Source organism: Leucoraja erinacea, unplaced genomic scaffold, assembly GCF_028641065.1.
Source record: "Leucoraja erinacea ecotype New England unplaced genomic scaffold, Leri_hhj_1 Leri_1450S, whole genome shotgun sequence".
Lineage (NCBI taxonomy): Eukaryota > Metazoa > Chordata > Chondrichthyes > Rajiformes > Rajidae > Leucoraja > Leucoraja erinaceus.
Window position 1 is genome coordinate 25001 of NW_026575727.1, and position 9754 is coordinate 34754.

The 9754-nt window shown below is 58.1% G+C and overlaps 1 protein-coding gene across 1 annotated transcript in view; it reads right to left on the reverse strand.

Annotated features, from left to right (window-relative positions):
* The window catches only part of LOC129715853 (zinc finger protein 501-like), a 12881-nt gene extending 9991 nt beyond the window's left edge, over positions 1-2890 (reverse strand). The window contains exon 1 of the mRNA XM_055665736.1: positions 2836-2890. The gene's annotated coding sequence lies outside the window, so the exon portion shown is untranslated. The remainder of the gene's footprint in view (positions 1-2835) is intronic.
* Positions 2891-9754: the final 6864 nt, after the last annotated feature.

Here is a 9754-nt window from a genome sequence, read left to right on the forward strand (position 1 = left end):
AGTGAATTTGGTGTCAAATTAAACTTATTGTTATGCTTTATCTGATGGGATAAATTGCAGACTTGATTTTTAAATCTCAAAATTTTGTAACATTGCTATACATTGGCCATTTTCCGATCCACTGGGGACCGTTCCTGCCTCCGGGGAGTTTTGGAAAAATTATCACCAATGCATCCGCAATCCCCACCGCTAATCTCCATTGGGTGCAACTAACGTCCGTCAGCGACTCTGGGGACCAATAGAGCGGCGCCGAGGGCGGGACTTGTCGCCCCGGGGCGGCCAATCAGACACCGCGAGGAGGAGGAGGGGGGGGGGGGGGGGGCGGGACAAGGCGATGACGGATGTCGAGATGAACCAATAGCAGCGCGGAGAGGGCGGGACAGGGCGTCGGGCGTCCAATCAGCGGCGCCCGTTGGGCAGGGACAATAAGGGGAGGACCGACGGGTTGATGGACCAATGGGGCAAAATAGAGCACGTTACAGTAATCCAGCCTAGATGTAATAAAGGCATGGATTACTGTCTCAAAATGCTGCCGCTCGAGAATGGGCTTCACCTTCGCCAGCCTCCTTAGGTGAAAGAAGCTGGACTTAACCACCGCGCATATTTGGCGATCTAATTTAAAGTCACTGTCCATCCTAAAACCCAGGTTCACAACTGTTGGCTTCACGTACCGTGACAACGGGCCTAAATCAACAAATGGAGGTTCACGGCAGCCATTGGGATCAAATAAAATCACCTCTGTCTTCTTTTCATTAAATCCAAGAAAGTTTAGGGCCATCCAGGACTTAATGTCATCAAAACAAGACAGAAGCGATAGGTGTTACATTGGCCATTTTCCGATCCACTGGGACCTAGCAATGTTACAAAATTTTGAGATTTAAAACATCAAGTCTGCAATTTATCCCATCAGATAAAGCATAACAATAAGTTTAATTTGACACCAAATTCACTTTCATATCTCAAGTATTAAAAAAGTTATGACCATTTTCATACTCGGAAATTAGCATCTTGTTCCCTATTGATTTTCAATGGGCATTACAAAAAAGCTGTGATCTTAGATAGTCAAAAGCCCATTTCTTAAGGAAAGATTAACATTTTTAAATAGCCTAAGTGTCCAAAGATTATTCACAAATAATTCACAATATAACATGATTTTTATATCTAATTTACATTAATTTATAGGCCAAATGGAAGGAATTTAGTGTTCAATTGCTGTAAATAAATGCCCATTTAAATCGGCTTTCTAGTGGGTTCATGTGAACGCGCTGGTTTAGAACGTTGACATCGCGCTGGATTAGTGCCCTCAAATGCCGAGAAAAATACTGCGGGATATAAAAAGCCCAAAATGAGCTACTCGCTATAGATAACTTTATATACAGGGTTATATACATGCCCCATTTAATGTAAAAATAAGGTACATACCTTTAATTGTTTGCTTTATAAAACCCTGGGGCTGCCAGAGCTTGCGGAATGAACGAGAGCTTTTAAATTTATTATATCTACTCTTCGAGGCCTATAAAACTAATAATAGCTTTTGGGACCGGGTCTTGCAGCGATTCTCCGTTAATGATTTACTAGGCTGAACATGTGCGATTAGAACAGCCTAGTAAAAATCGGGTTTTAAACCCGCCCCCTCCAAACAGCTCCAAAATCACACACAAGGGGAGGGGCAGATGCTCAGCCACGATTCAGGTACGTTTTGTAACATACCTACTGGGACCGTTCCTGCCTCCGGGGAGTTTTGGGGAAAAATTATCACCAATGCATCCGCAATCCCCACCGCTAATCTCCATTGGATCCAACTGACGTCCGTCAGCGACTCTGGGAACCAATAGAGCGGCGCCGAGGGCGGGACTTGTCGCCCCCCGGGCGGCCAATCAGACACCGCGAGGAGGAGGAGGCGATGACGGATGTCGAGATGAACCAATAGCAGCGCGGGGAGAGGGCGGGACATGGGCGTCGGGCGTCCAATCAGCGGCGCCCGTTGGGCGGGGGACAATGAGGGGTCGATGGACCAATGGGGCGGCGACTGACGGCGGCGGGAACCAATGGCGGCTCGTTGGAGGCGGGACGCGACGTCGGGCGTCCAATCAGCGGCGTCCGTGGGCGGGTGGGCGACGGACAGATGCGAGAGCCAATCACAGCCAGGAGAGGGCGGGACATGGGTCGCTGATTGGAGGGGAGAGCGGGTGTCCTGTCGCTGATTGGAGGGGAGGAGGGGAGAGCGGGTGTCCTGTCGCTGATTGGAGGAGGGGGCGGGTGTCCTGTCGCTGATTGGAGGGGGAGAGCGGGTGTCCTGTCGCTGATTGGAGGATGGTCGCTGATTGGAGGAGAGGCGGGTGTCCTGTCGCTGATTGGAGGAGAGGAGATTTGACCCAATGGGAGCACAGAGAGGGCGGGATTAGGGCTGACAGACGGGGATCTGCTCCAATGGGAGCGCAGGGAGGGCGAGCTACATCCAATGGGGGCGTCCGTGGGCGGGACGGACAGATGCGAGAGCCAATCACAGCCAGGAGAGGGCGGGACATGATCGGCCAATCAGCAGCGCCGGGGGGCGGGACTAGACGCCGGTCGACCAATGGCAGCGCCCGTGGGACGTGCTGTGACAGACGGCGAATTGGACCAATGGCAGCGCGGAGAGAGGGCGGGGAGGAGAGAGAGGGCGCCGCCGCTGCACCGCGGGCCTCCCGCCGCCAGGGGGAGGGGGGGGCGCTGTGTGTTGCACATTGGGAGGACCAGAGGGCGCTGTGTGTGCACACATTGGGAGGACCAGAGGGGGGAGGAGGGGGAGAGGACGAGGGGACGAGGGGCCGAGCGGCGGCGGCTGTTTCCCACCTGGAGCTCCCGGGGGCGCTGAGACGGGGAGACGTCGACCCGACAAACCGACAGCCGTCACACAGGTTCAGTCCCGCCTCCCCCCACTGACGGCCAGCACCAGCGGCCAATGGGAGCGGGTCCCGCATCCTCCAGGTCCCGCCCACTCGGTGACGGGCAGCGTCGGCGGCCCAATGGCAGCGGGTCTCGCCTATTCCCCGCCCCCCCCCCCGACGTCACAAACGACCAGGACACGCCCCCTCCCTCTACTGTCAAACGTCACAACGTCACAAACGACCAGGACACGCCCCCAGGGGTTTCATACTGACGGGCAGCGCCGGCGGCCAATGGTAGCGGGTCTCGCCTATACCTCCCGCCCCCCGACGTCACAAACGACCAGATCCCGCCCCCTCCCATTGACGGGCAGCGTCAGCGGCCAATGGGAGCAGGTCCTGCCTCCTCCACTCTCTGACAGGCAGTGCCAGCGGGCAATGGGAGCAGGTCCCGCCCTCCCCTCTGACGGGCAGCGTCAGCGGCCAATGGCAGCGGGTCTCGCATCCCCCTCGCACGTCACAAAGCGACCAGATCCCGCCCCCTTCCCACTGACGGGCAGCGCCGGCGGCCATGGGAGCGGGTTCCGCATCCTCCAGTCCCGCCCTCTCACTGACGGACAGCGCCGGCGGCCAATGGCAGCAGATCCCGCATGGAACACGTCACAAACGACCAGATCCCGCCTTCTCCCACTGACGGGCAGCGCCTGCGGCCAATGGCAGCAGGTCACTCATAATTCCCCCGCCCCCCGACGTCACAAACGACCAGATCCCGCCCCCTCCCATTGACTGGCAGCGCCAGCGGCCAAATGGGTTTTTCGGGTCACTCATCCCCCCCGCGCCCTCCCCCGACCGTCACAAAACGACCCAGGTCCCGCCTCCTCAGAGTGACAGAGCCAGCGACCAATGGCAGCGGTTCACGCCTATGCCCCCGCCCCCTCCTCTTGACAGGCAGCGCCGGCGGCCAATGGGAGCGGGTCTCGCCTATTCCCCCGCCCCCCGACGTCACAAACGACCAGATCCCGCCTCCTCCCATTGATGGGCAGCACCAGCGGCCAATGGTTGCAGTTCTCGCCTATTCCCCCGCCCCCCCGACGTCACAAACGACCAGGTCCCGCCCCCTCCCTCCCCCAACTGACGGGCAGCGCCTGCGGCCAATGGTTGCGGGTCCCGCATCCCCAGCACGTCACAAAGCGACCAGGTCCCGCCCCCTCCTCCCCACACACTGACGGACCGCGCCATAGGCCAATGGGAGCGGGTTTCCGCCATCCTCCAGGTCCCGCCCCCTCGATGACGGACATCGCCAGTGGCCAATTGGCAGCAGGTCCCGCACTGCAAACACGTCACAAGCGACCAGTTCCCGCCCCATTCCCTCCCCGACACTGACGGGCAGCGCCAGAGCGCCAATGGGCAGCAGGTCCCGCATCCCTAACGTCACAAACAACCAGGTCCCTCCCTCATACTGACGGGCCAATGGAGCAGGTCCCGCATCCTCCAGGTTCCCGCCCTCTCACTGACGGGCAGCGCCAACGCCCAATGGGAGCGGGTCTCGCCCTATTCCCCCGCCCCCCCCCCAACGTCACAAACGACCAGGTCCCGCCCCTTCCCACTGACGGGCAGCGCCGGCGGCCAATGGTAGCGGGTCTCGCATCTCCCCCCCCCCCCCGCCCCCCGACGTCACAAACGACCAGGTCCCGCCCCTACCCATTGACGGGCAGCGCCGGCGGCCAATGGCAGCAGTCCCCGCATCTCACAACGTCACAAAACGACCAGGTCCCGCCCTCATACTGACGGGCCAATGGCAGCAGGTCCTGCATCCTTCAGGTCCCGCCCCTCACTGACAGACAGCGCCAGTGGCCAATGGCAGCGGGTCCCGCATGATACACGTCACTAAGCGAACAGATCCCGCCCCCCCCGACGTCACAAACGACCAGGTCCCGCCCCTCAGAGTGACAGCGCCAGCGGCCAATGGGAGCGGTTCTCGCCTATTCCCCCGCCCCCCCACGTCACACAACAAATAACAAGACACACACTTAACACAATTCCACCCGGCACCTCCTCACTGTGACGGAACGAAGTCAAAAACGTCCCCAACGTCTCTGTCTCTTCCCCTCTGCCCCGAGGCGACCCGGGGCCCTCCGAGGTGGTCTCCCCCCTCTCTCTACCTCCCTCTCTCCTCCCCTCTCTCTCTCCTCACCCCCTCTCTCTCTTCCCTCCCTTCTCTAAATTCTCCTGGCCGATTGGGAAAGGGGGAGATCTCCAGCGAGACCTGGGTCTCATGGTACTCTCCAGTCATTCTTTCTCTCCCATGCAGGTGCATCAGGCTTTCTCCTTGAAGAAAGCCAATGGTATTTTCCTTCATCTCAAAAGGATCCCCCCCCCTTCTAGGAGCAGGGAGGTTCTACTGCAGTTTCTACAGGTCTTGGTGAGACCCTCCCTGGAGTATTGCCTTCTCCAGTTTTGGTCTCCCTCTGAGGAAGGACATTATTGCCATAGAGGGAGTGCAGAGAAGGTTCACCCAGACTGATTCTCTGGGATGTCAGGGACTGTCTCCTATGAAGATCCCGCACTGGATAGACTTGGTCTTATCCTCTCTAGAGTTTAGGAGATTCTCCTCTCCTCTTATAGAAACTTACAAAATTCTTCCTCTCTCCCTGGACAGGCTAGATTGCCCTCCCCTCTTCTTCCCGATGTGGGGGCCTTCCAGGACATCCCTCACCTCCCCTCCTCCCTCCCTCCTAAATCCTTTAAAACCTCTTCTGAAGAAGCTCCCTTTTTTCACTCAGAGAGAGCCTCTGAATCTTCTCTCTCTCTCTCTCCCCCCCTCTCCTTTCCTCCCCCCCTTCTCCCTTCTCCCTTTTCTTTCCTCTCGTTCTCTCCTCCTCCCTGGCCTCTTTCTCTCTCCTTTCCTTTCCTCTCTCTCCCTCCTTCTCCCTTGGATCTCTCCCTCCCTCTTCTCCTTCCTCTCCGAATCCTTCTCTCTCCTTTCCTCCTCCTCCTCTCCTCTCCCCCCTATCTTCTCTCTCTTCTTCCTCCTCTCCTTCTTCCCCCTTCCCCCCCTCTTCTTTCTCCTCCTCCTCCCTCTCCTCTCCCTCTTCTCCCTCCTTTCCTCTCCTCCTATCTCTTCTCTCTCTCCCCTTCCTTTTTTCTCCCTTCCTCCCCTCCTTTCCTCTCTCTCTTCTCCCATCTCTCTTCCCCCTTCCTCCTCTCTCTCCCCCTCCTTCCTCTGCTCTCTTCCTCTCCTCACCCTTCTCTCCTTTCTTTCTCACCTTCCCCTCTCTTTCTTTCTCTTTTCTCTCTCTCCTTTTCTTCTCTCTACTTCTCCTCTGTCTCCTCCTTCCCTCTAATCTTCCCTTGCCCCCCTGTACCCTCTCTCTCCTCTCCCCCCCTCCCTCTCTCCTCTCTTCCCCTCTCTCTCCCCTCTCCCCCCTCTCTCCCCTCTCCCTCTTCCCCTCTCCCTTCTCCCTCCTCTCTCATCTCCTTCTCTCTTCCTCTCCCTCTCTCTATCTCCCCCTTGTCCTCCTCTCTCTCTATAACCCTCTCACACACTATCTCTCCCATCCTCTCTCTCTCTCCTCTCACCTCCCCTCTCCCTCTTTCCCTCTTCTCTCCCAGCTCCTCTCCCTTTCTTCCCCCACTCCCTCTCTCCCCACTCCCCTCTCTCTCCGCCTCTCTCCCCATCTCTCTCACCCCCACTCCCCTCTCTCTCTCTCTCCCCTCCTCTCTCTCCCCCCCTCTCCTTCTCTTCCCCCCCCTCCCCCTCTCTCTCCTCTCCTCTCCTCCCCCTCCTCTCCTCCCTCTCCCCTCTCTCCCTCCTCTCCTCGACCTCCCTAGTTCTCTTCTCCCTCCCTCCCTTCTTCCCCCTCTCTCCTCTCCTCTCCCTCACCCCTCTCACCCTCTCTTTCTCTCCCCTCCCCTCTCTCCCCCCTCCCTCTCTCTTTCTCCCTCCTCTCCTCCTCCCCCTCACCCCCCCTCCTCCTCTCCTCTTCCCCTATCCCTCTCCTCTCCTCTCTTCTTTTTTTCCTCCCCTTCATCTCCTCCTCCCTCCTCCCCTCCTCCCTCCTCCCCTCCCCCTCTCTTTCCCCTCCCCTTTCCCTCTCCCTCCCTCTCTCCCCCTCTTTTCTCCTCTCTCCCTCTCCTCTCCCCCCTCTCTCCCTCTCTCTCTCCTCTCCGCTCCCTCTTCCCTCCTCCTCTTCCCTCCTCCTTCTCCTCCCTCTCTCTCTTCCCTTCTCCCCTCTTCTCTCCCTCCTCCTCTCCCCTCCCCTCTCTCCCTCCTCCTCCCTCCCTCTCCTCTCCCTCCTCTCTCTCCCTCTCCCTTTCTCTCCTCTCTCTTCCTACCCTCCTCTTCTCTCTCCTCCTCTCTCCCTCTTCCTCTTCTCTCTCTCCCTCTTTCCCTCCTCTCCTCATCCTGTCCCCCTCTCTCTTCTCTCCTCCCTCCTCCTCTCCCTCTTCTCTCTCTCCTCTCTCTCCCCCTCTCCCTCCTCTCCTCCTCCCTCTCTTCTCCCTCCCCCCCTTCTCTCCTCCCTCTCTCTCTCTCTCCGCCTCCTCCCTTTCCTCTTCCTCTCTCCCTCTCCTCTCTCCTCCCCCTCTCCCCTCCGTATCTCCTCTCCCTCTCACCCCTCTCTCCTCCTTTCTCTCTCCTCTCTTCCCCTCTCCCTCTCTTCCTCTCCTCCCCTCCTCCCCTCTTCTCTCTCCTCCTTTCTCTCTTCCTCTCCTCCCCTTCTTTCTCCTCCTCTCCTTTTCTCCTTCTCTCTCCCCCCCTCTTCTCCTCTCTTCTCTCTTTTCTTCCTCTTTTCCCTCCCCTCTCCTCTCTCTCCTCTTTTTCTCCCTCCTCTCTCTCCCTCTCCTTCCTCTCCTTTTCCCCTCCTCCCCTCCCCCTCCTCTCTTTCCCTCTCCCTCCTCCCTTCCCCTTTCTCTTGTTCCCCTCTCTCTCTCCTCTCCCTCACTCCCCTCCTCCTCTCCTCTCGTCTCCCTTTTTCCTTTCCTCTCCTCTCCCCCTCCCCTTTTCTTTCTCCTCCTCTCTCCCTCCTCTTTCTGTGTCCTCTCCTCTGATCCCTCCTCCTCCCCCCTCCCCCTCTCTTCCTTTCTCCTCTCTCTCTCTTCTCCTCTTCTCTCCCCTCTCTTCCCCCCCTCTCTCCTCCTTTCCTCCTCTCCTCTCTCCCTCTTCCTTTCCCTCCTCCCTTTCTCCTTTCTCTCCCCCTCCCCCTTCTCCTCTCTCCCCCTCCCCCTCCTTTTCTCTCCTCCTCTCCTTTCCTCTCCTCCTCTCTCTTCTCCTCCTCCTCCCTCCCCTCTCTTCCCTCTTTCCCTCTCCCCCCTCCCTCTCTCCTCTCATTCCCCCTCTCTAATTCCTTCTCTCCCTCTCTCTCTCCTCTCTCTTCCCTCTCTCCCTTCTCTCCCCCACCTCCCTCTCTCATCTACTTCTCCTCCCTCTCTCTCCTCCCCTCTTTCTCGACTCCACCCCACCCTTCTCTCTTCCCCTCTATTTTCCTCTTCTCCTCTCCCCTCTTCTCCCTCTCCTTTCTCCTCTTCTCTCCCCTCTCTCTCCTCTCTCCCTCCCCTCTCCTCCCTCTCTCTTCCTCTCTCTTTCCTCTCTTCTCCTTCCCTCTCTTCTTTCTCCCTCCATCTCCTCTCTCCTTCTCCTCTTCCCTTCCCTCCCTCTCTCTCTCCTTCTCGTTCCTCTCCTCTCTTCTCCCCCTCTCCTCCCTCCTCCCCTTTCTCATTCCACTCTCCCCTCTCTCTCTCTCCCTCCTCTTCCCCCTCCCCCTCCTCATCTCCTTCTCCTCTCTTTCTCTCATCCCCCTCTCCCTCTCCTCCTCTCCTCTCCCTCTCATCTTTAGGTCTCTTCCTCTCTTGTCTCCCCTCCCCTAAACCCCTCCTGTCTCTCACTCCTCCTTCCCTCTCTCATCACCTCCTCTCCCCTCTCCTCTCTCTCTCTCTCCCTTTCTCTCCCTCCGTTCCTCTTCTCTCCTCCTTTTCTCTCTTTCTTCTCCCCTCTCCTCTCTTCTTCTCTCCCTCCCTCCCCTTCCTCTTTCTCTCCTCTTCCTCTCTCTCCCTCTCTCCTCCCTCTCCAGCTCCTGGATCCTCCCCCCTTCTCCTCTCCTCTCCTCTTCTCTCCCTCTTCTCTCTCCCTCCCTCCTTTCCTCCCTCCTCCCGCTCTCGGCCCCCCCCTCTCTCCTCCCTCCTCCCTCTTCCCTTCTCTCCTCCCCTCTCTGATCCCCTCTCTCCCTTCCTCCCTCTTCTCCCTCCTCCTCTCCCTCTTCCTCCTCTTCTTCCTTCATCACTTTCTGTCTCTTTCCCTCCTCTTCTCTCCTCATCCCTCCTCCCCTCTCTCCCTCCTCTTGCTCCCCTCTCTCTCCCCTCTTTTCTCCTCTCTTTTCTCCTTCCCTCTCCCCCTCCTTTCCACCATCTCTGCTCTTCTTTCTCTCTCCTCCCTCCTTCCCCTTCTCCCTCCTCCCCACTCCTCCCCGCCTCTCTCTCTCTCCCTCCTCTTCTCCCCTCTCTTTCTCTCTCCTCTTCTCCTCTTCGGCCTCCCCTCTTCCCTACCCTCTCTCCTTCTCTCTTCTTCTCTCTCTCTCTCCTCCTCGCCCCTTCCTTCTTCCCTCCCTCCCCCCCTCTCTCTTCTTTTTCCTCTCCCCTCTCCTCTCTACTTCTTCCTCTTCTCCTCCTTCTCCCTCCCCTTCCCTTTGCCTCCCTCTCCTCAATTTCCCCCTTTCTTTCCTCCCCCCTCAGACCCCTCTCCTCTCTGCCCTCTCTTCCTTTCCTTCTCCTCCTGCCTCTTTTTCCCTCTTTCTCCCCCTCTCCCTTCCCTCTCTTCTTCTCTCGCTTTCTCCCTCTTCCTTTCTCCTTCCCTCTACTCTGCCTTCTCTCCCCTCCCTCCTTCGCTCCTCCTG